Source organism: Equus przewalskii, chromosome 28 (genome assembly GCF_037783145.1).
Source record: "Equus przewalskii isolate Varuska chromosome 28, EquPr2, whole genome shotgun sequence".
Lineage (NCBI taxonomy): Eukaryota > Metazoa > Chordata > Mammalia > Perissodactyla > Equidae > Equus > Equus przewalskii.
The window spans coordinates 3,343,190-3,355,792 of record NC_091858.1 but is presented as its reverse complement, the minus strand read 5'-3'; the positions used below and the strand labels follow the sequence as shown (position 1 = coordinate 3,355,792).

Here is a 12,603-nt window from a genome sequence, read left to right as displayed (position 1 = left end):
CTGACTGTTTTTCAGTTCATGGTATTTTGCTTTATTAGAAACTCATCACTGGAAGCATGATAGAACATTTTCCTCGAACAATTGCAACATACTTCATCATAAGCTTGTCACCAGCAAGATGGCTATTCCTGAGAAATGCTTGCAGGTGCATATCTGGGTTTTCCCAGCCGCAGCAACTGTGTGTCAGCTGTGTTCACTCTGTGCCCAGGCCCCGGCAGGCAGAGGAGCTCTAGTGCCACCCTCATAGGCATTGAACTGCCTTCTGTGACGTTCGCAGTTAACCAGAAAGCTTTCAAAGTGAATTGTGAAGCAAGCACATTATAGATCAATTCTTTATGTAATGTTCTTTTTTTTTTTCTGCTTTTTCTCCCCAAATCCCCCCAGTACATAGTTGTATATTTTAGTTGTGGGTCCTTGTTGTGGCATGTGGGACGCCGCCTCAGCATGGCCTGACGAGCGGTACCATGTCCGCGTCCAGGATCCGAACCAGTGAAACCCTGGGCTGCTGAAGTGGAGCGCATGAACTTAATGACTCGGCCACTGGGCCGGCCCTTACGTAATGTTCTTTATCATGAGAGGCTAAACATTCCCAACGTGGAATTCGAGAATTGATTTTTTTCCTTTTATTTCTGTTGTGGTAAAATACACATAACAATTGCCATCTTAATCATTTTGGAGAGCACGGTTCAGTGGTATTAAATACAGTCACACTGTTGTGCTACCATCACCACCATCCATCCTCAGAATGCTTCATCTTGTGAAATTGACCCTGTTAACTATTAACTCCTTGTGGTCCCCTCCTGCTGATGCCTGGCAACCACCGCTGTACTTTCTGTCCATGATTTTGACTACTCTAAAGACCTCACATAAGTGGAATCATACAGCATTTCTCTTTTGTGATTGGCTTATTTCACTTAGGAGAATGTCCTCAAGGTTCATCCATGTTGTCGCATATTGCAGAATCCCCTTCCTTTTCAAAGCTGAATAATATTCTGCTGTGTTTGTATACCACATTTTGCTTATTCATTTGTCTGTCAGTTGGGTTGCTTCCACATTTTAGCTATTGTGAATAATGCTGCAGTGAACGTGGGCCTACAAATAGCTCTTCGAGACCCTTCTTTCAACTGTGGAGGGTATCTACCCAGAAGTGGAATTGCTGGATCATATGGTAGTTCTATTTTTAATTTTTTGAGGAACTGCCATGCTGTTTTCCACAGCAGGTGTACCATTTCACATTTCTACCAACAGTGCACAGAGGTTCCAGCTTCTCAGTCCTTGCCTACACTTGTTGGGGGGGGTGGGGGTTGATAGCCATTCTGATGAGTGTGAAGTAGTATTTCATTGTGGTTTTGATTTCATTTCTCTAATGATTAGTGATGTTGAACATCTTTTTATGTGCTTATTGGCCATTTTTATATCTTCTTTGGAGAAATGCCTATTCAAGTCCTTTGTGCATTTTTTTAATTGGGTTGTTTGGTTTTCGTTGAGTTTTAAGAGTTCTCTATATATTCTGGATATTAATCCCTTATCAGATACATGATTTGCAAATATTTTCTCCCATTCTGTGGGTTGCCTTTTTACCCTGTGGATAGTGTCATTTGATGTACAAAATGCTTTTAATTTTCATAAAGTCCAATTTGTCAATTTTTTCTTTTGTCACCTGTGCCTTTGGTGTCATAAATCATTGCCAAATCCAATGCCATAAAGCTTTTGTTGTGTTTTTTTTTCTGAGCTGTATTTTTTTAAGTCTTACATTTGAGTCCTTGATTCATTTGAAGTTAATTTTTGTATATTATTTTGTGTATTAGGTAAAAGTTCAACTTCATTTTTTTGTATGCTGACCTCTAGTTTCCCCAGCACCATTTCTTGAAAAGACTGTCCTATTCCCCATTGAATGGTCTTGGCACCCTTTCAAAAGTCATTTGACCAAATATGTGAGGGTTTATTTCTGGGCTCTCTAGTCTGTTCCCTTGGTCTATATATTCCTCTTGATGCCAATACCACACTGTTTTGATTCCTGGAGCTTGTAGTAAGTTTCGAAATCAGGAAGTGTGAGTAATCCAGTTTTGTCCTCCTTTTTCAAGACTGTTTTGGCTATTCAGGGTCCCTTGAGATTCCATACGAATTTTACAATGGGTTTTTGTTTTTGATTTCTTCAAAAAACGTCACTGGGATTTTGATAGAGGTTGCATGGAATCTGTGGATTGCTTCAGGTAGTATCAACGTCTTGAAAATAAGTCTTCCAGTCCGGAGCGTGGGTGGTGTTTTCATTTATTTGTGTCTTTAATTTCTTTCAGCGATGTTTTGTAGTTTTCATTATGCAAGTCTGTCACCTCCTTGGTTAAGTTAATTCCTTAGTGTTTTATTCTTTTCGATGCTATTGTAAATGGAGCTGTTTTTGTAATTTCCTTTTCAGAGTATTCATGTAGAAATGCAACTGATTTCTGAGTTTTGACTTTGTATCTTACTACTTCGCTGAATTCATTTATTAGTTGTAACAACTTTTTTGTAGAATCTTTGGGATTTTCTACGTATAATATCATATCATCTACAAACAGATGATTTTACTTCTTCCTTTCCAATTTGGATACCTTTGCTTTGTTTTTCTTGCCTAATTGATCTTTTTGTACTATGTTGAATAGAAGTGGTGAAAGGCATCCTTGCCTTCTTCCTGATCTTGGAAGAAAAGCTTTCAGTCTTTTTACCATTGAACATGGTGTTTGCTGTGGGTTTTTTATATATGGCTTTTATCATGTGAGAGTAGTTTCCTTCTCTTCCTATCTTGTTGACTGTTCTTATCATGAAAGGGTTTTAAATTTTACCAAATGCCTTTTCTCCATCAATTGAGATGATCTTATGGGTTTTTTCCTTCATTTTGTTGATGTGGCCTATTACGTTGATCAGTTTTCATATGTTGAATCATCCTTGCATTCCAGGAATAAATCTCAGTTGGTCATGGTGTATAATCCTTTTAATATGCTGCTGAATTCTGTTTGCTAGTATTTTGTTGATGATTTTTGTGTCAATGTTCATAAGGGACATTGGTCTGTAGTCTTCTTTTCTTGTAGTCTTTGTCTGGCTTTGGTATCTGGGTGATGCTAGCCTCATAGAATGAGTTAGGAAGTACTCTCTCCTCTTCAATATTTTGGAAAAGTTTGAGAAGGATTGGTATTAGTTCTTCTTTAACTGTTTGGTAGAATTCACCAGTGAAGCCATCAGATCCAGGCTAGGAGATTTTTGATTACTGATTCAGTCTCCTTCCTAGTAATAGTTTATTCGGATCTTCTATTTCTTTATGATTTAGTCTTTGTAGGTATTGTGTTTCTAGGAACATGTTGATTTCATCTATGTTATCCAATTTTCTGGTGTACAGTTGTTCATGAGACTCTCTTCTAATCCTTTTTATTTCTGTAGAATCAGTAATAATGTGTCCACTTTCATTTCTGATTTTAATAATTTGAGTCTTCTCTCTTTTTTTCTTAGTCCATTTAGGTAAAGGTTTGTCAGTTTCATTAATCATTTTGAAGAACCAACCTCTGGGTTTATTGTCTCTGTTGTTTTTCTATTCTCTATTTCATTTATCTCTGCTCTAATCTGTATTATTTCCTTCATTCTACTGGCTTTGGGTTTAATTTGTTCTTTTTTTTTTTTCCAGTTCCTTAAGTTGTAGAGTTAGGTTGTTGATTTGAGGTCTTTCTTGTCTTTTAATGTAACCATTTATAGCTATAAATTTCTCCCTTCACACTGCTTTCACTATGTCCCAAGGTTATGGTATGTCATGTTTTCATTTTCACTCATATCTAAGTATTTTCTAATTTCTCGTGTGATTTCTTCTTGATCCACTGATTACTTACAAGTGTATTGTTTAACTTTCACAGTTTTGTGAATTTTCTAGTTTTACTTTTGTTATTGATTTCTAACTTCATTTTGTTGGGGTCAGAGAAGATACTTTGTATGATATCCATCTTTTTAAATGTATTGAGACTTAATTTGTGACCTAACATTTGCTCTATCGTGGAAAGTATTCCGTCGAGAAGAATGCATATTGTTGGGTGGAGTGTTCTGTGTATGTCTTAGATCTAGTTGGTTTACGGTGTTGTTTAATTCCTCTGTTTCCTTGCTTCTGCCTGTTTGTTTTGTCCATTATTGTGAGTGAAGTGTTGAAGTCTTCAGCTATTATTGTAGACCTGTCTATTTCTCCCTTCAATTCCGTCAGTTTTTGCTCCATATATTTTGATGATCTGTCATTCGGTACATGTAATGGTTTATAATAGTTTTATCTACTTACTGTATTGAACCTTTTATTAGTATATATCCTTCTTTGTCTCTTGCAGCCTTTTTTTGACTTCAAGTCTATTTTGTCTGATATTAATATAGCTACCCCAATCTCTTTTGATACTATTTACATGGAATATCTTTTTCCATACTTTCCCTTTCAACCAGTTTGTGTCTTTGGATCTCAAGTGAGTCTTTTATAGACAGTACATAGTTAAATCATGTGTTTTTATCCATTTTGACAATCTCTTTTGATTGGAGAAATTAATCCATTTATATTTAAAGTAATTACTGATAGAGACTTACTTCTGTCATTGTGCTGTTTGTTTTCTGTATGCACTATAGCTATTTTGTCCCTCATTTGCTGCATTACTGTCTTCTTTTCTGTTTATTTCATTTTTTTTTAGTAAAATGTTTAAATTCCTTTCTCATTTCCTTTTGTGTATACTCTCTATCTATTTTCTTGTGGTTACTATGAGGACTACATTTAACATCCTAAAGTTATAACCCTCTAATTTGAATTTATACCAGCTAACTTCAATAATATACAAAAACTTGACTCCTTTACAGCTCAGTCCCCACCGCTTTGGGTTGTTGATGTCACAGAATTGCATCTCTATGCACTGTGTGCCCAAAAACATAAACTAATAATTCATTTAACTGCATTAGTCTCCTAAATTAAGTAGAAAAAAAGATTTGGAGTTACAAACCAAAGTTAAAGTAATAGTAGCTTTTACATTAATAATATTTTTTTCTTAAAATGTATTAGTCTCAGGCCAGCCCCATGGCTGAGTGGTTAAGTTTGCGCGTTCTGCTTTGGCAGCCCAGGGTTTGGCCAGTTTGGATCCTGGGCATGGACCTAGCACCGCTCATCAAGCCATGTTGAGGCAGCATCCCACATAGCACAACCAGAAGGACCCACAACTAGAATACACAACTATGTACTTGGGGGCTTTGGGGAGAAGAAGAAAAGAAAAAGATTGGCAACAGATGTTAGCTCAGGTGCCAATCTTTAAAAAAATAATTAAAAAAGTATTAGTCTCTCAAATCATGTAGAAAACAAAAAGTACAGATACAAACCGTAATTATAGTAATACTAGCTTTTATAATTGCGCATGTGTTTACCTTTATTGAGATCTTTATTTCTCCATATAGCTTCAAATTACTGTCTAGTGTCCTTTCGTTTCAACTTACAGAACTCCCTGGAGCATTTCTTGCAGTGCAGATCTAGTGGTCACAAACTCCCTCAACTTTTGTTTATCTGGGAGTGTCTTAATTTCTCCCTCACTTTTGAAGGACAGTTTTGCTAGATATAGGATTCTTTATTAAAAAAAAAGTTTAGCGTGAATGTCAGAAGTAATTTTTCTTTCTTTTAGCACTTTGAATATATTGACCCCCTGTCTTCTGGCCTCCAAAGTTTCTGATGAGAAATCTGCTGATAATCTTGAGAATCCCTTGTATGTGATGATTTGCTTCTCTCTTGCTGCTTTCAAGATTTTCTGTTTATCTTTGGTTTTTGAATGTTTCATTATAATGTGTCTCACTGGGGGACTCTCTGCATTCATCTTACTTGGAGTTTATTGAGCTTCTTGGATGTTTATATTTATGTCTTTCATCAAATTTGAGACATCTTCAGCCAATATTTCTTTAAATATTCTCTCTGCCCCTTTCTGTTTCTCTTCTTTTTCTGGGACTCCCATGATGAATAAGTTGGTCCTGTTGATGGTGTTATGTCCCATGGGTCCTTTAGGTTCTGTTCACTTTCCTTCAATCTTTTTTCTTTCTGTTCCTCAGCCTCAGTAATTTCCATTATCCTGTCTTCAGGTTCACTGAATCTTTCTTCTGTCTACTCAAAACTGCCTTTGAATTTCTCTAGTGAATCTTTCATTTCAGTTACTGACCTTTTCAGCTCTAGAATTTCTTTTTGGTTTCTTTTTAGGTTTTCTATATCTTTATTGATATTTCCATTTTGTTCACACTTCATTTTATTGACTTTCTCCACATCTTCATTTAGTTCTTTGAGCATCTTGAAGACAGTTTTTTAAAGTCTTTGTCTAGTAGATCTACTACTAGGTCTTTTTCAGGGAAAGTTTCTATTAATTTATTTTTTTCCTTATAATGGGCCTTACTTTCCTCTTTCTTTGTATGCTTTATGACTTTGTGTTGAAAACTGGACATTTGAATCTAATGATATGCTAACTCCAAAAATCAGGTTCTCCTCCTTCTTCAGGGCTTACTGATTTTGTGATCGTTTTTGTTTATTTTGTTTTTTTGATTGTTGTAAGCTATCTCAGTACCAGGGGTCAGCCTTAAGTGTAAACTTAATGTCTTCCCAGGTCTTTTCTTAGCCTTTCCCTGGGCATGCACAGTCACTTTCTAATGTTCTCTGTATATGCAGTTGATTTTGAATGTCCTAGTCTTTAAGTCTGCTTCCTGAATGGAGAAAAAGCGAAAAATAAAGGGGAAGAGAAAGGGCTTCAGCTTTTAAATCCCTTGGAAGTCACTTCAACCGTAGGGGAAGGAGTTTGCAACAATGGGAGCAGGTACGACAACAATGGCTGCCTGCCTCTTTTGCACCTCTGTGATCAGAAGCAGCAAGCAGTGATCAGAGCACAGATCCCCAATATCTGGAGGACAGGGTCCGCCTTGCCCACCCTAGCTCCCACAAGCCGTGTGCAAGCTGCCTCAGGAACACTTGCACAGCTGGCGGTGGAGGCTTAGTAGCTGCTACTGTGCTAAGAGCTGAAATTGACCGAAATTAACTGTAATTTACCATCTAAGTCTTCCTCTGGAATTTTCAAGCCCTCAATAAGAGTCCAGAGTCCCAAAATAGTTCTGTCAGATAGACTCTGCCAGTGCAGTTGTCTAGGTGAAGAGAAAGTCAAATCCTCATTTGAACTGGTTTTAACATTTTCCTGGTTCTCTCATTAAATCTTTGGCATGTGTTCATTTTGTATCTGTATAAGAGTCAACAGTTCCTACCATATAGGTGTTTACAAATCAATTTTAATTTTTCTTATGTAATTATAAGGTAGGTAATATTGATATCCCCATTTTATAGATGAGAAAACAAGACTAATCTCCCAAAGGTCACTGCTTCAGTCAGTGCTGCTAGGTCGAGGTGATGGGATGCAAACCCCAGTGAGTCCAGGACTCCGCGGTCTGTCCCTGAATTAGCTCACAGGACCCTCCACATAAGGAACGAAGATCCAAAACTGTTTTGAGCAGTGATAGCTTCACTGTGGTAAGTTCAAGTCTTCAAAAAAGACTCCTTTGAGGGAGTTACCACTACCACTCCCATTTCCCCAGAAGAGGTGGCATTGTTCCTAACATAGGAGTATTTTCTGCTTTAAGCGGGTCTTGTTCAACATACCACAGTGGTTACAAATTCTACCTAACTTAAGACAAGGAAAAACATTCAAAATAAGTTGAGCACACAATTACCTTCCCTCTCGTCCAGTTCTGTTACGTTCTATGAGAACAAGAACAAAAGTAAATGACTATTTGTGCCCCCAGGAAATTTGCAATGAATCCTAAGAAGACTCCCTAAGTATAACTCTAAAAATATAAGATTGTCTCAGAAAAAAATTGTCTTAACAGCCAGGACTAAGAAGGTAGAAAGGAAACGATTTTCCTGGGCTCAGAGCTTTGCATATGAGAGAGTGTTTTCAGCCTCTGAAGTACAGTACTCCTTGGAACCCAAACTTGTTCCCAGCTCAAGTGTAAATTTTTTAAAACTTCACATTGCTGCTTCTGTTATCTCTGAACCTGTAATTTTCCTCAGGTACCATTCTGACCATTACGTTACCTCTCTTAAAAAGCTTCAGTGGCTACCCATTGCCTACAGAAACAGAGAGGGGTAAAGAAGATTAATATTTTTGGGCATCTGTGTCCTATCAATGAACAAATTGCTCTCCACAAATGACCTTGTCGAATCCTCATTGCCACCCCATGAGGTAAGCACTGGTCTCACCATTGTACCCTCGCTTCCTGGTCAAGTTCTCCTTTCTCTTTCCCTAAATGGTTGCTAATTTCCTTTTTATACTTACAGTTTACTATTTTATCTTTATTAAAATCCCACCAGAATTCTTTGGGGAACTAAGTAAGGAATAAGTAAATTCATATTCATAACACTGGAGCAATCAAGATGATTTGGGCATGCCCACTATCGAACTTCCAGAATAGATTGTGAAAATAACAGATGGAAAAATGGTGCATGCTCCATCTACCTTCATTTGTTGACAAGCACAGCCAGTGTGCCACCCACTCAGCAATGTTTGCAGACTTGCCCTGCTTCACCCTCCAGACAAGTCGCTTGGCCTTCAGTCTGAGTGAGACTGTAGTTGCCCCCCTGCCTGTTTATAACAGATCATGAGCCTTGCTTCTGCTATCTAAAGCTTTCTGATCTCCAGCCAACAACATCACATGTCTGCACTTCGGTGAGCTCAGTCTTGATACAGCCGCTAACCACAGCATGCCAACAATAAGGGTCATATCGTCAGTCCATTTCTCTTGTTTCCCCAAGTTTTGTTTCTGAATCAAACTTGATCCCAGAAAGCAGTCTCCCCAGACTAATGTTTTAGTTCCTTGCTTTTAACAAAGAAACAGCCATGTGAAAAACATCTCCATGTCTTCCAAAAATTATGACTGAAAACATTATCTATTACCTGTTGTTTTCTTTAAAAGGACCCATGTAATAAATTTTTAGTACAAGTTTTAGTACTTAAATTTAGTACAAGTAAAAGTTTGTCTCTTCAAACTTCTGTAATTCATTTTATCAGACAAATCAGTCCTACTGGTTTCTCTTTTTAGTCTTCCTACCAGGGAGCGCAGAGCCAATTACTGTGCTCACTGCTTCACCCCGACTTCCTTGTAAATTTTCCCTGGGTCTTTCCTTACATAGTTTCTGATCTCCTTTTAGTACCTACAGTTTTACTATTTTATTTTGTCTTAATTTAAAAAGCTACCCCAAATTTGGGGGAGAATTAAATAAAGGATAAATAAATACATAGTAGCAACTTGGGCATATATTAGTAACCTAGAGTTCCTAGTTTCTAAAACATGTATGAGAATGAGCCATTTCACAGCATACAAATTCCTAAGTGAGGCACATAAGCAAAAGTGGTAACGAGGGCAAGAGTTGTAGTGTCTTGTCACTCTGGAACTTTAAAAAAGTGAATAGGCCAAGTAAACGACGCAATAAATATAGTAGTATGCCGAGTGTACCTCTGTTCAATTTGGTAAATGAACATATAGGGTCAGACGTGGTGGCATGTGCTGTGTGTTCAGAGGAAGAAAGCCCCTGACTTGAAGCAGCAGAGAATCTAGTGAGGGAGACCAATAGGAACGCAAATCTCAGAATAACACGCTCTTATAAAAGTAGGGCAGAGCATGGAGCATGATGAAAGAACACAGGAAGGACTCCAAAGATAAGAAATCACAAACGCTTCCCAGAAGGGCTGGTGGCTGTGCGGGGACTTGGGACACTAGAGGAATTCGCCGGGCCAAGGAGGGAAGAGGGAATGGCTGCTTTGGGCAGAAATGCCATGAGCAAAGGCACAGAAGCCATAGGACACGTACACCACTCTGGGCACTCCAAGGAGTTGGGCAAGCGCATGGGGTGAGAGTTGGGGTGTGGGAGGAGAGCAGCTTCCCATCTTTTAGGGTCTCAGGAGGCCTATGTTATAAGACTCATATGACGTACAAGTCTCACAGGAATCTGATTTATCATGCTAAAGAATTGAATTCTGCGCTAAAACATTTGGGATTCTCTGAAGGACTTTAAACTAAGATCTGATATGATCAGATTTACATTTTTAGAAAACTGATTTGCATTTAGAAAAATCCCTATGGTGACTGTAAAGAATGAAGGCCAGACCACACGGTTAGAAACCAGTGGCTGTGCTGGCAATCCAGGTGAGAAGGAAGAAGGACCCTGCAGCACATAGAGGTGGAGATGATGCGGCATCGGGCAGGCGCCTCTGCTTCCTGGAACGGTGGACTAGGCAACTGGGTCGCTGCTCACACTGAAGTCAATTAAAAAATTGGATGAAATATAAAAAGCATTTTTCTAAAGACATCGGATTGCTAACAAGCTAGTGAGGAATTGTTGCACCAAGATCTAGGAGAAAAAAGAGCTCAGGAGAGGTGAGTCTAGCCTTTGCCTGGGCAAAGGGGTAGCTGAGAGACTGGGCAGCTCTTCAGCAGCCAAACTCAGTGATCATTAAGTCTGAGATTCCCGGGCCGTTCAATTCAGGGCATCTGTGAACTTGGTTAATAAAAGATCCCATCTTTTTTTCACTAACCTCTAAATGAAGCTTAGGCTTTCCTTCTATTATGAACCCAGGCAACAAGCCACAGCAATATCAGCAGGACTTGTGAGCATCACCAACAGAAATCAGATATTTTCACATCACATTTACAGTCACTGCAGATTTCTCAAAATGTTATTTACATTCACTACTATTTCTAAATTACTGTTGGTATTAGACCTGCTGCCAGGAATTGCTATTTATGTTGTCATAAAGAAGCACATGTATTAGTATAACACAATTTTCTTATTGTATTTCAATATATTGGTTTCCTTTGCAATCCTACATATTTTATGCTTTTAAAAACATTGTTCTGAGAAGGAGTCCATAGCTTCATCAGACTGCCAGCAAGGTCTGTGGAGCAGAGGTGAAGCACCTGTGGCCCAATGGGACCAGTGGGACGAAAGTTGGAGTTCAGTGCCTATGCAGCTTGAGAGTTCTGGCAAACCCCCCTCATTTAGGATTGGGACTCCAGGAGCAAAAGTGAATTGGAAGTAAACCAAGTCCTCACCACAGATTTTAGCCTGGCTTTGAATCATGTGGATGGTCCTGAAATTTTCAAACTTGTACATTAGAAGATCTGATTAAAGAAATCCAGATCACTGGTGCCTCCAGGGGCCTGGCAGAACTAAAATCATCTCTGAGGAAAGAGAACATCGTAGGCCTCAAATGATTTCTAAAAAACTTTTTCAAATACAATGTCTAGCATAAAGATAATAGGCACATAAGGAGAAAAGATATTAAGAATGAGAACCAAGAGAAGCAACAGATACCAGAAACACAAGTATCCCAGATGGTGGAATTAATAGACACAGGCTGTAAAACAACCATGTTCATTGGGATAACAGAGGAACTCAAACATTTCAGGAAGGAACTAGAAGCAATACAAAGTAACATTGCAGATTTGAAAAAGAATATTAGCAGTGAGGGGCCGGCCCAGTGGTGTAGTGGTTAAGTTCACGTGCTTTGCTTTGGCAGCCCGGGGTTCACAGGTTTGGATCCTGGGCACAGACCCAGCACTGCTCATCAAGCTATGCTGTGGTGGCAACCTACATAAAATAGAGGGAGACTGGCATACATGTTAGCTCAGAGCCAATCTTCCTCAGAAAAATATGTATATATATTAGCAGGAGCAAGTCTGAGAGAATGGGATGACCATTTAGATTGGAGGTGGGTGGGAATTAAAAGAGGAGTCTAGAATGACATCTAAAGTGGGCAACTGAAAACAATAATTACGCTAAGTGGTACAAGGAACGTAGAAGAATTTTGTTAGGTGGAAGTGGAGTGAAGAAAAGGATGATGTCATAGACATATTGAGCTTGATGTCTTCATGGGACGTGAAAGTGGAAATGCCTGCAAGAGTCCGAGTGTGTGGGACTCAGGAAGGAGACGTGGTCTGGAACATAACATGGAATTCGTCAGTACTCAAGTGAAACGGAAGTCCTGGGAGCAGCTAAGGTAACTCAAGGACAAGTGTAGAGAATGGGTGTGAAGGGACTTGTAGGATCAGAGATTCTCGTTGCAAGTGATGAAATCCAACCTAAATTAACTTCAGGAAAAAGGAGATTTACTGCCTCCTATAATTTAAAATAGCAGCTGGCCTCCAATGACGAACTAGGCCCACAGATTCCAACGCTACCTTGAGAGTGTGTGTGCGTGTCCCACTCTCTGTCTCTTCTGTTTCTCTGTGTGCTTTGACCTTATTCTCTCCTGCAGGTGGAGTTTCTCCTCATGGCAGCAAATAGAGCAGCAGGTAGCCACACGATTACACCACTCCAGCTTAACACGGAATAAAGGCATCTTGGTCTCAGCTTTGTGTTTTAAAGCCCTAGTTTGGGGCATGTGCCCACCCCTTGAACCAAACACTATGACTAAGATTGGCCCAACCAGAGTAGGAGCTAGAATATGTAAGCAGAAATGCAAATGGAGAAATGGCTGGGCAGATAGAAACAGTAGCAGCTACAGCCCTAAGGAGTCCTGCTTGCATGTTTTACAGAATTAGATCCAGTGGGAATGA

General features: G+C 39.0%; 1 protein-coding gene across 1 annotated transcript in view; it reads right to left on the bottom strand.

Moving 5' to 3' along the window:
- ANK1 (ankyrin 1) overlaps positions 1–12,603 on the bottom strand; it is a 622,216-nt gene that overhangs the window by 322,251 nt on the left and 287,362 nt on the right. The gene's annotated exons all lie outside the window — the stretch shown is intronic.